Source organism: Stegodyphus dumicola, chromosome 1 (assembly GCF_044657685.1).
Source record: "Stegodyphus dumicola isolate Sdum_Otavi_A_Nest chromosome 1, ASM4465768v1".
NCBI lineage: Eukaryota > Metazoa > Arthropoda > Arachnida > Araneae > Eresidae > Stegodyphus > Stegodyphus dumicola.
In genome coordinates this window covers 89,805,449-89,830,541 of record NC_140768.1, presented here as the reverse complement: position 1 = coordinate 89,830,541, position 25,093 = coordinate 89,805,449, and the positions used below count along the sequence as shown (strand labels likewise).

The 25,093-nt window shown below is 34.1% G+C and overlaps 1 pseudogene across 1 annotated transcript in view; it reads right to left on the bottom strand.

Moving 5' to 3' along the window:
- LOC118188017 (octopamine receptor beta-2R pseudogene) overlaps positions 1–25,093 on the bottom strand; it is a 414,059-nt pseudogene that overhangs the window by 129,705 nt on the left and 259,261 nt on the right. Inside the window, exon 2 of the transcript XR_015041425.1 lies at positions 20,162–20,197. The product of XR_015041425.1 is annotated as an octopamine receptor beta-2R pseudogene, transcript variant X2 (transcript). The remainder of the gene's footprint in view (positions 1–20,161; positions 20,198–25,093) is intronic.

Genomic DNA, 25,093 nt, shown 5'->3' with positions numbered 1-25,093 from the left:
TAGAATATTTTGTTTTTCGGCAGAGTTCATCTAGCGGATAGCACATGCTGTCCGTCCTGTTTTATTTTATGTAGTTTTCTTTATGTATTTTCCGTAAAGGGTTTTGTTTTAAACTGAAAGTAGTTTTGAACCGATAGTAATCTTTCCATCCTCCTGCAATAATAATAAAAATAAATAAATTTTAAAAAAAATCAGTTTTTTTTTTAAAGTCTTGTTATCGACTATTTTATTTCTCGTTGAATATTTACTCTCAAATGACAGTTCCCTTTGAAGCGTGCGATACAATAAAAATACAATAATATTGATATTTTTTAAATATTATACAATAATGCTATAAAAATATACAGTCATTTTAGATTCTTATCTGAGCAAGGAGTACGAAAAATCAGTGATACCCTCGTCAGAATTCGAATTTTAGTCCTTCCGATTGCTAGTCAGATATGTTTCCAATTAAATTTCAAAGGCATTCGACAATTGTTTACATTCTTCCCCAGTAAACGTGCGATTCGGTAGGAGGGGATCCAGTCGGCAGGTTCAGATGGTGGCGAATTATCGTCCGCAATATTTTAATCTGTGCCCACTTTTACAGTCTTTTTAGAATTTTTTTTTTTTTTAAATCTGGAAACATTAAGCTATGGTCTTGCGGGGATTCATACCCCGGACATTTTGACTGCTAACCCAACATGCTTTAGATAACACGAAGAACACACGCAGTATGCAAAGAAAAAATGCCTTACGTTATAGTGTTTGCAAACATTAAAAATAATCAACGCTTAAGAGAAACACACCAAAGTGAAGCATAAAATTAGCAAAGTAACAAACTTGTGTTTGGCGTAAATTTAGTCAAGACTATCGATTTTGAGGGCAAACAGGTACAGATCCCTCTTCATTAGAAACAAAGAATGTTGCAAGGACTGGAAATCTGTCGGCAAAATATTTGGCGCTACCTCCTCGTTCGCTTTTACTCCTGTTAGATATAAATACAACCGTGACTTTTCCTTCGTTGCGGATTTCTTTTCTCCTAATGAAGAGGGATATGTACCTGTTTGCCCTCGAAATGGGTAGTCTTGACTCAATCTACGCCAAATACACGGTTATTACGTACGGTTAAACACACTGTTGCTAATTCTATATTATATATTATATAAAATACAATAATATTAGAATAACAATAATAATGTTGTCCAACAATATTACACAAAAAGGTTAAATAATGATGTTATATAATAATAATATAATATGCTGTGCGATAATGATGCTATTTTTATATTACGTTCCTGTGAGTACTCTCTGTCTGAAAAGGAGAATAAAATTTCTGTCCTAGAAAGTCATTATCCGTTCTTACTCTCTGTTAGAATGGCGTTGCAAAAGAGCCTGTTATTCGCAAACAGCTCCCATCGCTTGTGATATGCATTTATAGCGCAGTAAACTAGTGTAATCTACACGTTGCTGAAACAGAATCCTTGAAAATTTCAAACTCACTCACTTACCTTAGAAATTCGAGGTCTCGTAAATGGATTACTTTGCACGTGTTATGTGACGATAATTAAATTTCGCGACAACTCCGTGAAAGGGGTGCTCCGAATAATCATAGTAAATATTCTACGCTTCGTTGCTTCCCCAAAAGTTTTCGATTCTTAATTAAAACGATAAATTGCTAATGCCAAGCCAATTCCCGAATATTTGTGGATATGATAAGAGTAACTTACGTGTTCCATCTGGCACATGCCGATTGTTGCTGCTCGGAAAGTTGTTAATTGGTGCTTAAATAAAATTCCACACATGTTGGGAAAGGAATTAACTGCTTAAATTTGCAGTAAGTTTAACTTAAAAATATGTGGAATTTTTTTTAACTTAAAACTTTTATAAGTATTGATTTTGCATGTAAATAGTTCTGTATTGTGATTAGTTTTAAGTTTTAAGTTTTACGTTTTGAGTTATTAGCTCCGAGATTTTCACCTTAATCTTTTATTAAGTACGAGAATTTTTGAAACAATTTAAATCATTTAAAGACTGAAAAAATGTATGTGATAATTTAGACAGATTCAAGTAGGTGTCGATGCCTATGTAACGAAACGTTCAATGGTGTCCGAATAATTGTTTTCTGTTATTTATATGGTTGACACACGTTTTATAGATCACACGAAATAAATCGGTCGCAATAAGATAGCCTGAATTAGAACTTGTTTATTTTTAATTTTTTTACATTGTCGTAATAAGAAGAGAAGCAGCAACCAGCAGTCTAGTTACATTGAGAAGTAGAGAGCAAGTTTGTCCTATTTAAAGACGGAAGCCTAATTGAAAAGGGAAAACTTGGTTTGCGATTTTTCTCGTTGGCTGTGAAAGGTTCCAATACTGGTGATGTACTACTTGAATTTCAGTTTAAATTTTCTATAATACATTCTCATTTCATTATTCCTCATTCCTTCCCTTGCTGTTTGCTAATGACCTACGAATTATCAATTATATTTTATTATGAAATACTTAATGGTTATTAGTTATTTTACAATAACTTACTTTTATTTCAGTCTTTTTTTCTAAATTTTTACTTCAAATTGTATTTATGCCTTCCTGTTCGATAATGTACGACACTCAATTGATATTAATCCTATATAATTAATCTCTTTCATAATTACTTCATTTAGCAGCATGTTGCGCAACATTGCGCGTTAATTGTATTTATTAATTAAATATTCTTCTGCATTAAATTTTATACATATATGTTTGTTTGTAAAACTTCGCTTAACGAGTACTTCTCATTAGGAGTTATTCGCATAACGAGAAAAGCAAAATTTTTATAACATGACTCCCTTAACGAGCGATGGCTCGAAGAATGAGTGATCTGGGAATATCGCGACTTCACATGCAGGGTGTGTTTAGTGCTCGTTCATCTAGCATATTACTGTCGCATTTAAAAATCGCATTCAGATTCATTATTTTTTTTATTTCGAAGTTTAAGCATGCTTACACGTTCGATCCCAAAGAAAATATTACAAGTAGACACAGGTCAGAGAAGAAAACATCATTTTAGAAGGCAAATGCCAAATCATTGAGAAAAAAGAACGCCGTGTGAACGTGGCTCAGTTAACACGCTCGTTTAATCGTTTTGGCACGCTCGGCCTACATCAACCATTTGCACTATTCTCAAAAACAAGAATATGATTAACGATATATATGCTTCAAATGTATCACAAGAATTTTTATGAAACGATTATGTATTCTGGACGAAGTTGACCAATGAAATAATGTTGATTGCGTTTTGCAACGAGATGCAGATTGCAACGAGAAGAAGATGCTAGGCGACAATACTCACAAAATCACAATTTGCTAGAAGGTAAAACTAATCTTTGCAGAGCTCATTACGGGATGCAAAGATCATCAAAGGTGAAGAAGAAGCATTCCAGGCAAGCCGTGAGTTGTTCAAAACATTTCAGAGGAGAACCAGAAACCAGCATGGATTCGCTAGAAGCTCAGATGTAAAGGCAGCAGAAAACTTCATCGGCTTATTCATGAAACTTATGAATTCTGAGCGTTATGCACTGCAGCAGGTTTTTAATTGTGAACAGACGGGTCTCTTCTGGAAAATGATGCCGAAACGAACTTAACCTACTGTATAGAACGCATTGTCGGGACATAAGCCAATGAAGAACCATTTCATGGTGATGTTTTGTGCAAATGAAAGTGGCAGTTTGTAAATTAAACAGCTGCTAACGCACCGCCCGAACAATGTACGAGTCGTTAAAAGAACAACGTCCAGGACAGCAGACTTAATGCCATATGAAGGTCCAACAAAAATGTTTGGGTGACACGTTACTCTTCTACAGACTGAATCAATGAAGTTTATCATCCGTCTGTAAGAAACAAATGTGCTTGATATGATTTTCCCACTTCTTGTCTTGATTATTATGAACAGTGCTCTTGCACATCTTTCAGGCGTAAAAGATGACCTCCTTGAAGAATTTAAATTAATCGAGTTCTTGCCTGCCAACACTACTCCTTTACTGCAGCTCATGCACCAGCAGGTCATATCACATTTTAAAAAGCTTTACTCTAAAGCGCTCTTCTAGCATTGACTTGGCGTAACTGTATAGCTCTCAGAAAGGTTTGGAATGAAAGCTTTCACATCGATACCTGCCTCAAGATAATCGACGCGGAATGGAAAGGGTTTACCAAGGGAACATTTGTTTCTGCTTGGAAGAAGTTTTGATCGGTCAGCGTTATCTATTGCACTCCGAGGGATTCGAGATAGTGCTTGTGGAGTCTGTAACTGACGAGATGGTACCTCTGGTCAAGATTATGAGGCTAGAGGTGTATAGTAACGACATCGATGAGCTAGTGAAAGAGCATACCAAAAACTAACCACCGAAGAGCTTATGGCGCTGTGTCCCAGCAAGAACTTTTGGAAGAGATTTTGTCAGGATAGGAGCAGATAACAGTCTTCTAGCGAAAAAGGAGAGATGCTGAAAGCATGGGAAATTGTTTCATCGTACGTTGAGAAACAGTAGAAGCTATAGTCGCTACAGATTTATATAATAATAATGCTGTGTCTCATTTTTTGCCAAATTTTGAAGCATCAGCAAAAAAAAAAAATGCATTTAGAAATCTTTCTTGTAAAAAAGGATGCGTTATAATTGATAAATAACTTTATTATAAATTCTTTTAAATATTTTGTTCAGAACAGAACGCATTAAGCATTGTTTCCATTGTTTCGCTTAATAAGTGCCTCGCATTACAAGTAAAGTGCGGTAACAAATTATGATTGCTAAGCGAAGCTCTTCTATATATAAATATACATATACATATGCGATGAAAAGCACATAAATCAAAATTCTAACTTCTATAAGTAAATCAAAATTCTAATAAAATTCTATAATTTGCAATAATTGTTTAACTGCCTGTTTTAAATTCGTTATTTTTCCTTTCTGTCCTAAAATAATAACTGCTTATAATAAGTATCTCTAAATGGGACATTTCAAAATTAACGCATGTCTCATGATTCTTGCAAAACCCTAATGACGCAGAAACTTGCAGAAAGCTTTAGCTAATAATGATTGGAAATCGAAACTTAAAAATTACCAATAGGAATAAATCTAAACTAAAGCTAAATCATTCTGTATGAAGATTTCCTGTTCGACAGATTGTATTTTTTAATTTGTTTAGTCACTCCTGTTTCTATTTCGCAAACTATAATTATGCGAAAAGTAACTTGTAAATGTAGAACAATAGGTCCCCTACTGTGTAATTCATAATAAAAATGTGCTTCTAAAAAAATAATAAAGAAAGTGTTAAATCCCAAATTACGACTAACACCTTTCGTGTACCAGGATCCATCACTCCGTAAATACTGTTCTCTGCTGCATCAACATCTTTTAAACTATTGCATATATATATGTTTCCAAAGAATTGCATTTATTTATACAGGGAATTTCAGAAATTAAAGAAGGGCAGAAGAGTCCGAAACAAGTAGGTTTTATAATGGAACATGGATGCGGAAATGGCTCTTTGAGATGGTGCAGTGAGCTGTCGAGCGGCAGATTTTATTGGCGTAAATCTTCGTTACCCGTGAGAATTTAAGCGTTGTGCATTTCTGCCGGAACTCCAGCTCGCATAGATGCAATTATCTACCTGGCTGCGGTTGGAATACATAGAAAAATTTCGCAACTGTCTCCTCTGAGCAACTGCTTCGTTTCCTCTAAAGTTTCGCAGGCAAAGTGCATGTCGGCGAGCACTGCGCCTCGCGTAGCGATGAATACTTCTCGACAACCGCACAAAGAATGATGATTTATGCCAGCAGAATTTTTTTTAAATTACTGTTGAACATTGTCCTGTTATACAAGGAAATCCACACGCCAATTCCATTCACATTGCACACCCATTCCATTACACCTTGCACACATCTACTAATTTCGATCTCCACTATCTTGTTCTATATATTTACTAGATCTTTTTTTTATTTTCTAATTACTGGTTATAAATACCTGCTTTTTTATTTGTTCTAGATTTTGTGATAATATGTTGATATTGTTTATTCTTTCTCTTTGGGGTAGGTTGGTAAAGATAGGTTGTTTTTTAAATACTTTTAATTCATTACGGTCATTAGCCCAAATGCTCTCGAAACGTGTATGTGCATGTAAATGAGAAAAACTACCCTTTGGACGCAACATAAAATCTGAAACCTTTCATTTTTTTATTGTAATGTTAAATTTGATTGAGATTTTTATTGCAATCCTATAATATCGAATTTATGAGAGGGTTAATTCGGAAAAAAATGTACTTTTACTTCCAGTCGTTTTGAAACTGAAATCTAAGCGTAAAAAGCCAATAATACAATAATACTGCAGTATACTTGTGTATCACATTTAGCCTATTTACATGCATTCTTTGATACATGATACAATTTTATCTGATATACGATGAATAGAAATAATGTGTATTAAGTTGACTGGAAAATATCTCATTTTAAGTTAGTATGTTATCTTTACGACAAAGTTTTTAAAAAAGTACGAAAAGACTAACTAAAGTTTACACAAAAGTTCCTTCCTGAAATTTCAGATCGATGTATAAATTAATCAGTTTACCCAAAGAAAAATCGATTGAAATTCGTTCTGAAGTCTGCGTCACCCGAACAGAAATTGTTTCACTCTCGAAGATTATCGAATGGAGCAAGCCAGCCTCCTACCTTTTTAAAAAAGAAAGAAAAGAAGCAAAAGAAGACACCTCAGCTCAAGTTTGGATCCAACCAACTGAAATTAATGATGCCATTCCTTCCGAAATGACGGAGAAAATCCCCCCCCCCCATCGGAAGAAACGGGAACACATTGAGGTCGATAATCGATTAATCGATTGGCCTAGGCATATTCTGCAAGAGAAGGAGTAGAACATTAATGACCATCTCCTAGAAATTATCGAAAAGAAGATGGCAACAGAGATGAAAATTGCATTTTGTGTATTTTCGTTATAAATATGAATGAAGACAGTTTATGTTTCGCTTTGTTATTGATTGATATATCCCAAATCCTCTTTATGGATAAGGGAAGCTATAAGAGAGCATAAAGAAAAAGAAATTATACTACTTTTCAAAGTTTCAGTTACAGTTAAACCAAACTTCTAAAAAAAGGGAGATATCGAAACTAGGAAGAAAAAGAGCCTTCTGACAATGAATAACGAAATTAGACCTTCCCCTTCAAATACGTTTCTGGTATTAGAAATTATTTTACAAAATTTTTGGACAGTTACATTCGTTACGTTACGTTACCATTTATTTATCACCTTTCCGCGTTTGCAACTTCCCAAGACGTAATTTTCAGTCTCCTGGTCTCGTACATGGTCCGTTCTCAGAATACTGCCATTCGGTAAAAATGTAAGATCTTTAATGCGTTTGTCAAATTTATTCAGTCAGCAGTTCTTTAACAAATTAAGCAATTTTGAACATAATAACTGCTTTTTTATTAATTTAAGTTTTTAGCTTATTTTTAATAACGTATGTATATGATTCAGATAAATTAAAATATATTTAATTTGTATTTTATCCAGCTATTAAATTTTATGTATATTTTCAAAGTTATTGTGATTCATGAAAGAAGTTTCTAGTATACACATGTATTTAGTACTAATTCAAGATTTATTTTAAAATTTATTATTTCCTTTATTCTCAAAAATCGAATACAGAGTTTATAATGAGAGAAAGTTATTTCTATACATTGTGTACTACAAACACACCGTATATTGGCATGTGAAAACTGAATAATATCAGTAACAATAATTTGGTTTTGTATGTAATGCGTGCTGTACAAAATTTTGGTAATCAAAGATTGAGAGTGCGAATAATTAGCTAGAGACCCTCGTCACGGAATTTATTAAGAAAATTCTTAAACATTAAAAACAATTATATCAATGCTTATTCTACCATAATGTATTTCCTCTGCATGTAGCTTAGTATTATACCATGACAGAAGCGGTTCTGTGGGCCCAATAACACGAATTCGGCAACTATGTCAGAAGGGCAGCCGATGTTGTTCCGGATGGTCGTGGCTTTGGCCGTCCAGGTGGACTAGCGGGACGGTCAAAACTGCGGTTCTTCAAAAGACTTTCCCTCCCTTCATGGTCTCCGCGCGCCTGGTAGTGGTGACCTTGGATTGCTGGTTTAGCAAGGGGCGTCAAGAAAGAGTTCAAAATTTTAAAACACCGCCGCAGTGGAGTGGGATCTCATTGAGAGCGGTTATTAAGTGCGCAACAAGGACTCCATTTCGGGGGCTTTTTTTGACCATTTCCCAACCTCTCGCCTAATACGGAGGTGTGGGGTCCGTCCATGTAGTGCCAGAATCAGACTGATGTCGGAAAATATTTGTAATATGCATGTTCATAAAACCGTAATATACATGTGGATCGCGATTTACTGGGAAGCTTAAATTCGTAGATTTTGTGATTTCAAGGATGTTGATTTCGGTCGCCCACTGAAGAGATATGTGGTGGTGAATACTCAGTAGGAGTGCTTTGATTTCAAATACCCACTTAGTTTAAGTGTGTAATGTGCTATTCAACTGTTCAAATTCCTACATCCGTTCGCATCGTACTCCTTCACCAATGCAACCCCATATGTCTGAGCTACTTGCCAGACACGTTTTGATTTCAAACTCCCGCTGAAGCAATATATGGAGGAATCTTTGATCTCTAATCCTTAATCTTCCTTTCTTTGTACCGAGGTAAGTAGTTGCTACTCAGCAAGAAAGCTTTTATTTCAAATACCCATTGAAGAGATATGCGGTCCATAAAGTTCCTTCATAAAAATCTCCATAAAGTCCTTATATCCGATAGTCATACTTTAGGAGGTTGGTTACAGTTATTTCGTATGAAATAGCAATAAGAGCATACGAAATTTTCCTATACCAGTACGCTCGGTTCGTTATATGCCGGGTGTCGTTATAATTTGGGCTTGCTATAGACGGCTTTGGCTGTATTTCTCTTATTCATTGCCTAATTTTATTCTCTTGCGCTTTAGAATTGGGAGGTTGAGCCTTTTAATCGTGCTTAATATAATTACTGGAGGAAGGATAATTCCGAGTGAGCGAACAAAAGAGAGAAGGATTGAGAGGTAAAGTCCAAAGGGGCCAAGGGAAGTTGTGAGGCCGCTCAATTTAGTGCAGAGCTCAAAAATCGATTATCCTAACAGTGCGGTTGGATTGCCGTACCTCGGAGCGCCCCTCTGGTTTTCAAATTAAACTGGAGAGGAGGAGTTTTAAAAAACGAGGAACAGGAAAGCGAACGGGGAGTGCAGGAATGCTCTGATTAATCACGCTCTGATGTCTTTCTGCCCATGGCAGGTGCTCAAGACGACTTTCTCTGGAGGCTGTAGTAGAATCAAACAGGAAGGATGACTTTCACTGTTGCTACTTTGAAAGAGTATTTGATTTTCGTCGATAGAATGAAATAAAGGGGCCGTCATCAGGACTAAGAATTACAAGAAAATATTTATAGTTTGCTAATTGATAAGTGATTTATGTTAGTAATTCGTTACCAGTGCTCTAAAAATATGAAGAAAATGGTGCTAGACCTTAAACAGTTTGTTGTTCGGACAACCATCAGAAGTAATTTATTATGACTTATCTCACTTGTCCGACAACAACATACGATAAAATTTTATCGTCGCCAGGAACGCAGAACTAAGTCTACCCTATCGTGGAATGGCCTTGGACTCCTTATAGGTGACAGTAAGACTTTGTCTAATTCCGTCCCAATTTTGAAGAAGGGGACAGGTTCCAAAATCTTCCAGACCTCTTCCATTCCTACCACCAAGCCATTCAAGAAGACTTTCGGTTCGGGAATAATTTAAGTATTTCCCTGCCGCAAAGACACTGTGCACCTACAAACATCAAGTCCTCCGGCATACGGACCCTAATTATTCTGCCAATAATTATTATAAGCAATGTTATTATTACACCGATTATTATCGAAGCAAGGCTTATTGTTATACTGATCATGACTTCGAGATTAAGTAAATGTTTATAAAATAAAAGCATTCGTAATAAATATCTAATGAACATCCCGTATAAGAATTAGAGCGTTTTTTAACATTTTGTGTGTTACCTTTATTTATTAAATATCAAGTTCTTCGCACTTAATCCATAAAATTCTGTTCAAGAGCAATATCGCAAAATAATTTTAAATTGAGCATATCTTTAGAATTTCCGATACGGAGTCTCACGCGCTGGAGATAAAAACTTTTTATCTGAACAACGTCACTATGAAATCCTTGAGTTTGTTGATCAAAAATGAGTTAAAGTTTTACAAAATATGGCTTCAGTAAAAAAAAAAAAAAAAAATTTCCAAATTTCAGATTTGGGCTTCCAGATGCCCATATTCTATAGAAGATTACGTCATTAAAATTTCGATGGCTCTATTATCACAATGCGAGAAACATACATACATTCATGTAGATTATTCATTATTTAATCTCTTTAAATGTAATACAGGGCGATAATATTTTGTGGCAGCAATTTGAAAAGTGAAACAACGCTTATCGCTAATCGACGCAAAATGCCAAAACGAAAACAATAGTCCCTCAGGGACAAAGCCCCATTGGACTAAAAATAGTTAATCCACCTTCCTTTAATCTGTATTTAATAATGGTTTACTTATTACCATTTATTTTCTTTAAATCTTATTGTCAAGTCTCATAATGTATATGCCGCGTTCGCTTATTCGGTTCTTTAAAACATCGGAGGACGGGGGGTTAACCAGTCGAATACAATTTAGAATGTTAATTATAATACTTCGTGCTATTGTTGGAATTAAAATCTAACGTAATTGGATAGGTTAAATTACTGCAATATGCCAAAGCGTACAAGTACTATCTGCTTAAAGGCAGGGATGCCTTAATGGAGGACGTTTAAATGAAAATTGGCTCGTATTTCACATTACACATGGGAAAAATCATGAAAACTAATCAAGCAATCAGGCCGTTCGCCTGGGATCGAACCTGGAATGAATTTCCAACATTCAGCGGGCTTAACCACTCGGCACTGGTAAGGCCAAACGCAATTTGAACTGTAGGGCGATAATACGACTAAAATTACCCCTAAAAGTAGAACACAGACACTACCCCTAAAATTAAAATCAAACACAATCAGAATTTTAAATTTCAATGCTTTATGTTTCCGCCGAGATTAGATTCAAACTAACTTGAAATATCGAGTTATAAATGTTGCCGCTGAGACATAATTGGGAATGTTAAGTGATTGCCCTTAGTAATACCGATAATAATCAAACATAATTGAGAAGGCGGAGTGATAAAATTTAGTGTTATAATTGACAGTAGAATCAAACATTATTGTATTTGCTTTGGTTTCATTCGATTAGAGCGAAGCACGCTAGGGTTATCTGCCTATGAGGAGGGATGACCTCCTGAAGAACTTTCACGAGAAACTCGTATTCACATTATGCGCCCACCAGCGACCGAGCGGTAAAGACGCTGAACACTGGTAGTTCAGTCCGAGGTTCGATTTCCGCGAACGAGCTGGCTGCATGGGCGTTTTCATGGTTTTCCCCATGCGTAACGTGTACACGAGCAAGTTTCCTATAGAAAATCCTCCACGAAGGCCTTCCTCCCTTTAGGCGGATGCCCACCAGCGGCCGAGCGGTAAAGTCGCTGAACACTGGTAGTTCGGTCCGAGGTTCGAATAACGCGAACGGGCTGGCTGCATAGGAGTTTTCGTGGTTTTCCCCATGTGTAACGTGTACACAAGCCAGTTTCCCTTAGAAAGTCCTCCCCGAAGGCATCCGTCCCTTTAGGCGGATGCCCACCAGCCGCCAAGCGGTAAAGTCGCTGAGCACTGGTATTTCGGTCCGAGGTTCGAATCCCGCGAACGGGCTGACCGCATGGGCATTTTCGTGGTTTTCCCCATGTGTAACGTGTATACGAGCCAGTTTCCCTTAGAACGTCCTCCGCGAAGGCATCCCTCCCCTTAGGCAGATAGCCCTCGAGGTTTTGCCATAATGACACACACACACTCTTTAGACAAATAGCCCTCGTGTGCTTTGCCGTAATTAAATAATCCAATAATCCAAATCCGTATTCACATTACACATGGAAAAAACCATAAAATGACAATGCAGCCAGCTCGTTCTGGATTCGAAATCACGTGTATCGCTGGTGAGCCAAACGTGACTGAGAATATTAAGTTAAAATACTTTGTGCTATTACTGAGATTGGAATAATATAAATATACCTCTTCAGGATAAGTTTCTGTATAGTTTCTGATGAAATCAATTTGTTATAAATTCCAAGGCAAATTTTTTTTCCCGTGTGTGTGCTTGTATTTGGCTTTCTTGATTTTCTTTTATTGCGATGCTGGGGTTTTAGGTATACGATTTTTAGGCTGCCAGTTCTCTAATAGTTTCTTGAAAAGTTAATCATGGTACCTTCGGTTTTTGAGCAACCTGATAAACAAAAATTTCTCGCTTCTCAATGAACTTCAATTTAGCGAATTTTTGTTATTTTTATCGGATCCCTTTTTCTAAACTTCTGATTGGTATCAAATTTTCCTTGCTCTCCGTACTAATTTAAACATCGATAAATCTTTGCGTTTGATATTTCACTACTTTTTGTTACTTTTAAATACAGTAATTTAACTTTTTTTTTTTGCGTTGCAGCGCTGATGAAAACGTGCTATTTAATTCTTTAATTCGGTTAAATTAACTGCCATTTTATAAAAAGTTCCAACATTTGATTGGAAATTGCTGTTATTGTGAAAGAAATAAATGGCTTTTGCCATGGCAACTTGAAAAATTTGCATGAAACTATTTATCGGTTCGTACTTAATCAATGCAATTGTTATGTAATTCTCAGCCGGGACACTTTTATCAGTATCTTCAGAGGAGAAGGTATATTCCTTGTTGAATTTTTTTAAAATTCAGCTCGGTAAAAAAAATTCAATGTTTCAAAATGTTCAAAAAATTCAAAAATTCAACGTACAATGGCACGCGCATAACCAAATGAGCTGATATATAGATAAAAGGATCCAATGACCATTTACATCAGAATTAAAAAGCAACTATAAGTATATTTTAGCATTTCCCCTCTCGTGAATAAATTGACAGTGACTTTTACGAATGCAGAAAATATATGTACTCGTTACTGCCCGTAGTTAGACCGTCCTGGAGTGTTTTGTCATAATAAATAATAGAACCCAATAAAAAACTAAAACCGCCGACCGCTTGTTTTTGCTTTTATTCATCTTAAGTTAATCTATAAGGGATCTTATGGCGTTGATTGATTTATGTTAAAAAACTGGCCGTCTGGGATTTGTCACCCAAGATGGGATAGTGGTTCGAAAGTCGCACAGTTACCTATATGAGGCTAAAAGTCCATGTCAGTGGCCCACCAGCGGACGAGCGGTAAAAGCCGCTGAACACTGGTAGTTCTGTCCGGGGTTCGAGTCCCGGCGAACGGGCTGGCTGCATGGGCGTTTTCATGGTTTTTGACATGTGTAACGTAGACACGAGCCAGTTTCCCTTAAAAAAAACCTCCACGGGGCATCCCTCCCTTTCCGTGTAATGCCTAAGGGCGGAGCACGTAATAAGCAAAAAAATGCCCATGCCAACGGATGCAATCCTTCACTCCTTGTAATGAAAAAATTTATGGATTTGCTCTGATTAGGTCAGACATGTGAGATTAGAAACAACAGCCTTAAAAATAGCACGAAGGTAAGTATTTCTCTTGTATTACTTCTCGATATCTTTGAATTCATCTATGGAATAAAACAATAAACTAAAAATTAAACTTTCCTGACATAAAACGCGCAAACATTTTTTAAGTTCCTAATCTTGGATGCTCGAGATCAAATCCTGACGAACGAGCAGGCTGCACTTGAATTTTTGTAGTTTTCCCCATGCGCAGCGTCAATACGAAACAGTTTCCATTGAATCATTCTCAATGGGAGCATCCCTCTATAAGGCAAATAATCCTCGTGTGCCATAATCGAATCCGATCTAACCTTGGTTTGGGATTATACCAACAAATGACTACGCAGAACTTCATAAAGTCATTAATGTTCTTTCTATCTTTTGTTTGAAACATGAACTTACAGAATTCAAAAGCAATTTTTTGTATGTTTTGTGTAAGACGTAGCTTTGGTTTATGTATCATTCAGCTGATATGGAAAGAGATAAATTTCGAAGAAAAGTTTGTGTCCAGCTTATTTAGCTAGCAGTTAAGTTAACTGACTGGTGCAAAGTACAAGACGGTTACTTTCTGAGGCTCTTGTTGCCTTCGTGGAGGATTTTCTGAGAAAACCTTGTTTGTGGGGCATCAGAGGTTCTAAATCGACGAATCGGGGAAATCGACGGAAAATCGACGAAATCTACCAAGCAAGCAATCCCTTTGTCGAAAACGCATCGATTTACCGGTTTTCATATATCTTATCCGCTTGACCGCTGATAGATTGGAATAACGGCGAAACACAAAACAATGATTCAAGCAAACCAATCATCTGTGCTTCTAAGAAAATTGCTCTAAATTCTAATCTACGTTTCCAACTTCCATAGTTAGCTCATTTAACTTAAAATGCTTATAATGTTCAGCTATGCTTAGAGCTAAGAATCTAACCTGTGAATGAAGCTAACTAATTTGACTTGAAATGCTCAGAATGCTAGGAATCGAACCTATACATAGAGCTAGCTAATTTAACTTTAAAATGTTTAAAATGTTAAACCTCTGATATGCGTTAAAGCTAGCTCATTCAACTTAAAATGCTTATAATGTTAAGAATCTAACCTGTGCATAAATAAACCAATTTTACTTGTTTAGAATAGATTGAACCTAACCTGCATAAATTCCTAAATTCCTACAGAAATAGTGTTTAGAATTAAAATTTATTAAACCGTAAACATGAGGTCTAAAGATTAAACTGCTCATCAGAGACCGAGTGGAAGGGAACAGCAATGGTTCGCTTGCATTATTCGTTGGATTCCCTGATAGATAAACAGATGACTGATGAAGTTTTCTCGATTTCTCTCATATGCAATGGCAGCTAATTGCCTTCAGCTATCTGCCAAAACAAATAATCTAACCTGCATATTTATACGGTTTCAGACATCCAAATACTTTATGGATATTAGCGATGCAGTTAAGTTCGTTAAACAGAGCTTAGAATTTCACCTCAACCTCAGGGAAATGCGTCTTTTTCTGCTCGCACTCTTAGCTTAACTTAGTTAAATTAAAATAAACTTGCACCATTGATTCCATGAAAGGATAATAGCTACTGGCTAAATAGGCACTAGCTACTACTCAGTCAAAACTTGGCTGCGGGAGGATCAAAATGGGAGCTAAAGTGCCCTTTCATTCTATATTACTCTCATACTTAATTTTAGAATTGGGGGTGAAGATGAATTGGAACATACCTGGATTCGTGTAATACAAGCGAATACATATTACGCAGCCTAGCTGAGCTGTGAGCAATTATTTGCACATTTGGTTACATAGTTGGATTTATGGGGGCCACTTTAAATTCGATTTTTATATACAAGGGTTCCTACTGTTGCAGCAAAATCTATTTTTTCGGCTCATATAAGGATTGGCTGATATTTTAAAATATAGTTAGTAAAAAATTTACTTCAGAGAAGAGACTAGATGTTTTTATATAAATAAATAATATCACAAATTCTGTGTACCTTAACATAATTCCTATGCTAGTCGAATATAGTGCTGCATTTTCCGCGGTGAATTTTGATCTTTCATTATAATCTTCACAGCTACCCAGATTAATGTAAACTGCCTTAACAGGCTGAAGCCGTAAGTAAAAATACTGAAATGAAATTAAAAATTTAATTTTATTAAGCTCTAGGACTCAGTAGGATATGACTATTGAAAACCACTCCAGTTTTGTATGTGCAGCCAAGAAATTAAAAATTATTTTATCCTTATTTCCGTATCTTAACGAACCTCCCTGAATATTTTCAGTTATAAAATGCACTATTTAAACTATATACGATTTACATGCATATGCGATCATTTAAAAATTATATGAACATCTCTCTTCATTACTTTTGAAAGCATTTATTCTTTAAAAGTAAACATATTGCCTTAGTATTGTCTCAAAGTGAGGTATCTCTTAAGATATCTCATTTATTTGCACGAATATATGTTTTCTGCCTTAAAATGCACTTTTGAAAGCCTTACGCATTTTATATGCTTTCTTGTTAAATTAAAAATTTTATTTCCATCTGTTCTCTAATTTTGAAAATATTTATCATTAAAAGGAAACACATTGATTTATTTTAGCTTCAAAGCGCGATATTTATCTCTGCATCCTAAAAAATAACGTCTCTACTACCCCAAATATTATATTATGTTTTCCACTTTAAAATGAGCTTTTGAAATCATGCCCATTTTATATGCTCGGCCGAGTATTTAAAAATATGTTATCAATTATTGTTTAAACTCCAAAGGAAAAATTGTCGTCTTATTTTAGTTTTGTTTGTTATTTACCAATATAGGATAACACGACTCTGTTATTTTCCGGAATAGATTATATTTGGTGGCTTAAAATGCTGTTCTGAAGCCATATCTCTTTTGTATGTGCACTCATGGATTTAAAAATTATATTATCATTACTGTTTTCCCCTTGAAAGCATTTATACATTAAAAAGAAATATATTACATTAGTTTCGCTTCAAGGTACGGTATTTATCTGAATCTCCAAACTAAAATGGAACCAAATCCAAACTAAAATATTATAAAAAATCCAAACTAAAATATTACATTCTCCGTTTTAAAACGCACTTCACAAAACCATGCCCATTTTGCGTGCTATACTAAGCAATTAAAAAGTATGTGATTAATATACTTTCTTAATTTCGCTTCAATATATTTAATTTAGCCATACATCATAACAAACGCTCTGTTATTAATTTGATTGTTATACTATATTTACTATTTCCATATACATTTCTGGAAAAAAAGACCGACTTGTATGCGCAATCATGCATTCGAAAATTAAATTATATTATCATCTTTTACTTCTCAATCTTGAAAACTTTATCCCTTAAATGAAAATGCACTTTATTACTTTAAATTCAACCTAAAAAAACGCATTTTTATACGCTTTTATTTCGATATACGATATATATCTGCACAAAACTGCTCTGTTGACCCGATTGTAATACGTTTTCAATGCACTTGTGGGGGAAAATACTTTTTTACAAATGCAGTTTTGAAAACCATATAAAAAATTGTATCGTCATTTACTCTTTACTCTTGAAAAGTAACGTATTTTCTAAATTTCGCTTAAATGTCCTAATTATCTGTCCTGACTACGTCATAACGTTCACTGTCCTGCTACATCACATGCGTTCACTGTCCTGATTACATCATAATATAACTCTTCTACTGTCAGGAATATAATACCATGTTTTTATTGTTTCACAAAGCAGTTCTGGAAATCCTACTTTTTATTTGTGCAGCCGAACATTTAAAATTATATTTTCATTTATCTCTTAACCTTTTAAAACCATTTATATTTTAACATTTACTGTTTTTATTCTTTTAACAGAAAACGTGTGATACATATTCTCAGTCTCAAAATTCGTTTCGGGAAACCATACGTATCTCATAAACGCAGTCATATATTTAAAAATTAGGTACTTACGTATTATCCCTTCGACAGTGAAACTGTCGCCAAAAAGTGCAATTCAGTGCCAGTTCTAGATAAGCGCCAGAACGCATTCATAACACCTGCGCTTGCGTAAACGCAAGCGTAGGCAAACCCTGATTGATTCGCGATATGCAACATTTTGTTTTTATGAACAAAGATATACATTTATTGTTACTGTTGTAATTTTTTTTAAATATTATTAAAACTTGGGACCTTCCATATATAGAACAGTAAGTAGTGGATTACTTTTAAAGTATAGGAGCTTACCATAAAGAAATAAATGTATTAGAAATGGCGGTAATTCCGAAAAATCCCATCGACCATTTTGACTATTAAAGAAAAGACGCCAAACTACACGAGTTTTCCCCAAAAATGGAAAAGCCTTCTTCAAACGGTGTAACCTTGATTACACGGGTTAGTTACTACTCTTGAGTAAAGACTCCTTTTTTTCTTCTTGTATCACGCAATTTCGGGGGGAAAAAATTTAATAAATTTTGGAACCTGCCTACTACAGAAGAGCATTGTTTTTAATATTTCCAGAGTTATGGAATCTTACCGGCGATTAAATTAAAAGCTAGCAAAAATAATTACTTTTACAGTTTATCTCCTTAATAAAAAATAATGGAAATTTTTAATGAAAACATGAATCATATATTACTTCAAGTTGTGGCATTTAATTGTAGCAAAGTGTTAAATAATTTGTATTATTTCTTACGTCATTATAGTGTTGACGTCTACATTTTAGGACCAGAAACGGAGTAATTTGAGTTTAATGTCATCGACATGTACCTTCCTTGGAGATCTCTGCAATGTATAAAGCTTAAGAATGAGAAGCCGTCTTCTATGCAAATTCTCTTAGACTTCGTTCAGGTGACGGTTTCGTCGTAATAAAGCTCTGCGATTTAAGGCATAAAAGTCAGTAAGTCCATTCATACTTTTTTTAGCAGGGTTTAAGCCATAGCCAATAAGGAAGGGAAAAGTTGTGCATGTGTGAATGTGTAGCTGATTCAGAGAAACCATCTACCGATGTTTGCTTGGTTGGGATTGTTGGTTCTTACATCAACTTGATATAAAAGTTAGAGCTTTTAGGAAAAATCCTTAAACCAGTTTTTGTGATATAACAAGCTCTGGTTGCTTAGCAACGGAGTTTAGCTAAAACTTGTTACGACTTAAAAACCACCGTGTGAATGAAGCTTTGCTCATCCAAAACTCCTTAAAATACTGCAAGTCCATCTTATTAGTGCGATTGTTCTTTACGTTTTTGCTTCATGCAATCCTTTCACTATTGCTAAATGAACACCCCCCCCCCCATTTTCCCAAAGTTGACAAATGCTTATACGTTTATTTAAATATGGATTATTTTTAAACGCGTTTTATAAATTAAACAAGAAAACTATAGAAAATATTAACAAATACCCAAATTTTGAATAAAAGTATTTTTTTAATATTTATAAGCTAAAACTAAATTTTTAAAGGTTAAATAAAAGGTTGACTGCATTCCCTCCGGGAAAGTTTCAAATTCTTCCCTGATAAGAACCATTGTATTAGTGAGTCTACCTTTTAATGGAGTTAATATGGTTATTTATATTAAATTCAGTAACAGAGATAGTATACAAATCTATACTGAAGTAAAGGGGGGGGGAGGGTTCTTAAGTATCAGTCGTTACAAAGTAATATATCGCCATATACACCATCTTCACTGTCTGATTCCTGCGACCGTTCGGTAACCCTAGACGCTATTCCAGATTCTTCAAGAAAAATTATATTACTTTTATTTCTTTTCCTTAAATGTTCTCCCTCTCTTCTCCTATTTTTAATAATAATAACAAAAGATGAGGGTGGGTTCTTTTATTATTCATTTAAGTTTTCAAATTAATTAGAGCAAATACGTGTCAGCATTGCGGAATATTTCGCTAACTCTTTTCGCACGAAAAATTCTAAAAAAATTTTTTTTTCCTGGAGATAAAATTAACAGGATTTTGCAGCGTGCGTTTATCAGATTGATTAAAATTGTAGAACCTAAAATGGATAAAATGTTTTGGAATGGTTTGGAAGCTAAAATGGTAGAACTACAATGTCAACAGCAGCAAGAACTGAGAACTGCCTCGAGAGAAGTCACTTACTTCCCTTGTTATTTTGTAGAATTTTTATGCAATCAGAGACAGCTTCATAAAATAATAATATGACGTGATTTTGAATGCGATTGCCAAACAATACCGGCCGAAAATCAGTCAAAAATGTTTGATCGGTTGTCCTGACGTCAGAAATATATTTCACCGCCAAAAAGAGCCAAATGTTGGCGGCGCAATAAAAAAAGTTAACATTCTTCTTTTGATAAGCTTTGAATATTTTATTACAGAATAGGAAAAACTGCATTGAAATAACTACAACAAATATTAACGGATAGCTTCCCCTTTTACACAAGGCTTGAATGAAAAATTTTGTACTTTAAAATATTTACGGAAAATTTATAAATTGCCTATAGAGCTAATAATGAAAATTTTTTCACATACCTTCATTGAATAGTCACTTGCACAACAGTTTTCATTCTGGAAATAAAATTGAAATGATTAGTTTCTTTTATTTTTAATAATCTATATATAATTAATTCATTTTCTTAGTTAAAAACAGCATGAACATATCAAGTAAATTTCCAAAACAAACTTTAAAAAAATCTCTAAAAATATCCAAGAGGTACATAATTTTCAATGATTTATAAAAATTGCATTAATATTATTAATCTTGCAGAAAAAATAGAAATGAAATTGCATGCAAATTACTTGAAGTGGTTAAATCTGATTTAATGTTTAAACATAACAATTGTAATAAAACAGCTTTTGATTTTTGTATTAAAATAAATTTAATATTAGATAAAAGTTCTCTTTTATTCATACAGGAAGGATTTGTCAGATTCAAAAACTTTTTGAATGAAGAAGCGAGAAAATTATAGATTCATCCTATTTTTAATATTTAATGTGCAGATTGAGATATTTAAGCAAATATAAAATTAACTTTACTATATAAAGAATAACTAAATGGTGGATGTCTTATGTAATATTCACTAATACTGGAGAAAACTAGTCTCATTCTCATTGCTTAGAATGTGTATTGGCTGTCACAGAGCTTAAAATTTCTTCTGAACTTAAACTGCGTTCGAGTTGATTTCCTTCATTAAATACCGAGTTATATTTTTAGCTTAAAGTACATCTTAAGTTCATTTATAATGTTACTTTTATGTAAACGTCGCAACAGCCAAATGTAAAATAAAGACAAATCAAAAGCTTTAATTGGGAACTCGACCCTATGATTACTCAAGCTAAAAGCTAAGATGAAATAAAGGTCGATAGATATGTAGATATGCAATAAATGTCTACAATTTACATAGCTATCAATAAGAAACTTCCGTTTCAAGCATAGACATACTCAGGGGTACACCCCCCCCCCAAAAAAAAAGGAATTTCATCGCTGTAGACGAGCATTTCGTAAGTAGGGATCGTACTTTGTTAGCTTTGGAATTACTGCTCCTATTTTCTTGTTGCATCAGACTGAAAACAGCGCTTCATCCTCGGTGCGAATAGGATGTGCGTGGTCCTGCTCGCAGACATTTACGGTTTTGGTGATGAGCAGCCGCAATGAACAAAGTGTGTGCTTGAAATTTCGCTTTATATTGACAAAAAAAAAAAAAAAATAAATAAATAAATAAAACTCAGTCCATGGTTATGTTTCGGTAAATCTTTTAAGACAATGCTTGAAGTAAAATACAAGCTTTTGAATGTTTTTGATATTCGAAAATGCCGTTAAGAATCTTATGATTTAGACATCCAATTGTAGAGACATTTAGGTTTATTTTGGAGTAGAAAACATGAAAAATCCGCGATGCCTTCGCTAAAATTCGAACTCAGGTCTTCCTGACGCTAGTCGGACATACTTCCAATTGCGCCATGAAGGCATACAGAAAAGAAGAAAATTTCTTACATGCTGATGAGCAAAAATTAAGAATGCTGAGAAATTGCGACAGGCCCAGACGATCGCCGCCCAGACGCTATAGCGTTAGTGACGTTGACTGTCGAGCCTCTGGATCTGTGCTCGAATCTCGGAGAAGGCGTAATATACGTAAATGTATATTATTTGTGTGCAAGCGGATACTCAAAATAGAGGGCGAATCGAAAGTTCTCTCGAGTGGTTGATGGTAGGGGAAGATCGGTGGGAAACACTCGGACCGTCTTAGGAGGGTTCTCCACCGAAATTGGGGGAGTTTAAGCTAGCAGGGCTAATAAACCTTCGGTAATATATAGAAAACTTTGGGAAAATGCATTCATCCTGGTGGAAAACACATTAAAGAGGATTAATATATGTTCGTATAAATAATATATATTGTAACTCCTTAACAAAAATGTTGGTTATTTTTTGTGCATCTTTCATAATTACGGAAAGAGCATTTAGAAGTGTTTCGATGTAAGCAAACATTATGCAACGCCCGTTTAGAAAATGTTGTAGAATTCCTCAAAATTGGAAGGAATTTTCTACCTAATTATCGCAATTAATCAGGCTTTAGAAGGTTAATTCAAACTCATTCACCGATAAATCTGTGAGCTTAAATCAGACCAGCTCCTCTTAAATATTAATTTACGAAGCTGTGATTGCAAGATGTCGTTAACTCCAAGCCGATAGATGGCGCTGAATTTCAGTGATAATCGTTCAATCGTAGTACCGTGCTCTATATTGTTAACCTACTTCCCTTTTATACTAACTAGCCGCTCGCGCAGCCAGCCACCTGTAATAATTACAATAAAAAGAAGAAAATATAAAGTGATTTTAATGACTACAGCTAGAGTAATTTCAATGGATTTACCTGGCAATTAATAATAAAAGCGATGAACAACTGCATTTATTTCTTATTAAATATCTTATGCTTTGCTGAATGGTAACACATTGGCCCGTTAGTGGCAACACATTCAAGTTTTCCGAGGTTGTTGATTAAATTTGAAAGCTAAATATCTTGTGTTTTACCAAGTAGTAAAAAATTTCTTTTAAATCTTTAATTTTCTGATTAAATTGGAAAAATATAAATATCTTCGATGAGTGGTACCATATTGTTTTTAAATCGTTGAATTCGTTAATCATGACTTTTTTAAGTTCGCAGAGAACATAAAATAAATCGAAATCTAACTCGAAATTCGAGCTTTGAAGTGCACATGTTCGGGGTGGAGGACTTTGTGCATTCAGAATTTGATAGTTTGTAGGTGCTGCTCTTTTGGACAGTGCAAGGAACCTTCATTCATACATACATACACAGCCTTCGTGATTTGATAATAGAGAATAATAATATAATAATAATAGAGATTTGTATTTCCCACTGCACATAGGCTTGCCTTGGAGACAAAAGATTTTTTCATGAGAAATCAACTCTAACTATAACGTGAAAGTAAAAATTTAAACAAATGTTTACAGCGTAAAGCAAACTTCATATATACTCTTGCTAAAGTATTTCCAAATAAGAAATGCAGTGGCTTTAAAATGCTGTAAGCATTATGCACTAAGATAGCATTAAAATATATTTTAGTTTAACATGACTTTCTTATCTATCGATAAAGATTAAGAAATAAATGTTACAATTTAAAACCTCGCGCATTGGGAGTAATCCTTTAACGTCGGAAATAATTACACTTAAAGATAGTCAGTCTCAAAAGAATTGAAAACGAGCTAAAGTTTCAATATTTTAACTCGTTGAAAAATTATGATTAATTTATAAATTTATCGCCTACAAAAACAAAATACTTTTTAAATCCAAGAATAATAGGTTTTGTAACAAAACAATTGCACAGCATCGCTAAAATCTACTTTGTTATAAATATTATTTCTTTTTTAGTCACAGTATTTGACTGGGTAATTAAATAATTCATGTTAATGATCATAGAAGGTCTTTAGGATAATATGTTAAAGATTTAACAACAAATTTTGTACAACTGAAATTTATTAAAATGCATAAATATTCTTTGGAGTATGTGTTTTTATACAGTTTTTGTTGTGAGCTATGGTTTTGCGGCTGTCATTCTAAATTATCCAAGAACCCTAGCGAATCCAAAGCATCTACCACCTCTATTTCGTTATTATAAATCTCTTGTGAGGACTTTTCGCTCATTAGTATCTTAAGTTCCCCTATGTCAGACACTTACAAACGTACAAACCTTCTTCAGGATTCGAAACCAGATGATACAGCAGCAAACAACACTAAATAGTATACCGATTAGAAAAATCCAAAACAATTAATTTAATTGCATTTTTCACATAAATCATTAATGGGATACTGTTAACAAATTTAATCTATTTAGTAGCATATAATAATATTTAAAATAATAATATGGTAATATAATAATTTATTATTTAATTACATTAGTGTCTTTAAGAATTTCTAAACCAATTCTTATTCACAAACAATGGGAAAGTAACAAATTATTTTACTTGATAGAATACCTGGTAAAGTTTCTTTTGAAGATTTTACGCTTAACCAATATTTCATCAGATGACAGCGTATTAATTATATTTCCTGCAGTTAACTTCACAGATCCTTTCTTTTCTGTCAAGAGGAATTTTAATTAAATGGGAATTCATTCTTCTGTGAATGAATCTATCTATAAACTGAAGTGCATAAAGGAAAAAGGGCTTTAAAAATTCGAAACTCTTTTTCTGGCGGCAGAAGAGAGATATTAAAATATTTAAAAGATCAATTCGGTTTGCGAAGTAAAAGTATTTCTCTCCAGAAATTTTGTTGCAAACGTAGGAAATGATAAAAAATAATCGCTTTCGTCTTCTCTGCTTTTAATAAAATCTTGTTAATTTTTATAATGTGTTTTGACGCTGCTGTGTTCCAACTCCTCGAAAATAAAGTTAAAATGTTACTATCGTTTTTTAATACTACTGACTGCTTATCAGTAAATAGCATTCTATATTGTAAACTGGGTAGTTAGTATTGAACTTTATAAAAGGTTAATAAATGTTTACGAATATTGTATTATTGGTGATAGAATTCAGATGATTCCGCCATTAAGACGACGACGTCATTAAGATAAAAGACGGTATTCTGTACACAAGATTTTAGCTTTTCTATGTCTGTAAATAATCTCATCTATTTTCATCTACGAATGTAATAATTTCATAGTTTGTAGTAACTATTCATGTTTTCATTATATATTCAAGTTATTTATAAATCGGTCTAATTTAGTGAAGCCCCTAAAAAACTATCTCTGAGGTAAATTCACAGATAGCAAGGATAGCGAGTACTGATCCCATAATACTGTTAAACTGTTAACAGTGTTTTATTAACTTTAATAAAACTTAATTAATAGTATTTTATTTGATAAACTGTTAGTAATTATAAATTAAACTGTTTGAAAATAAAGTTAAATTATTAACAGTATTTTTTGGTTAGTACTATTAACAACTTA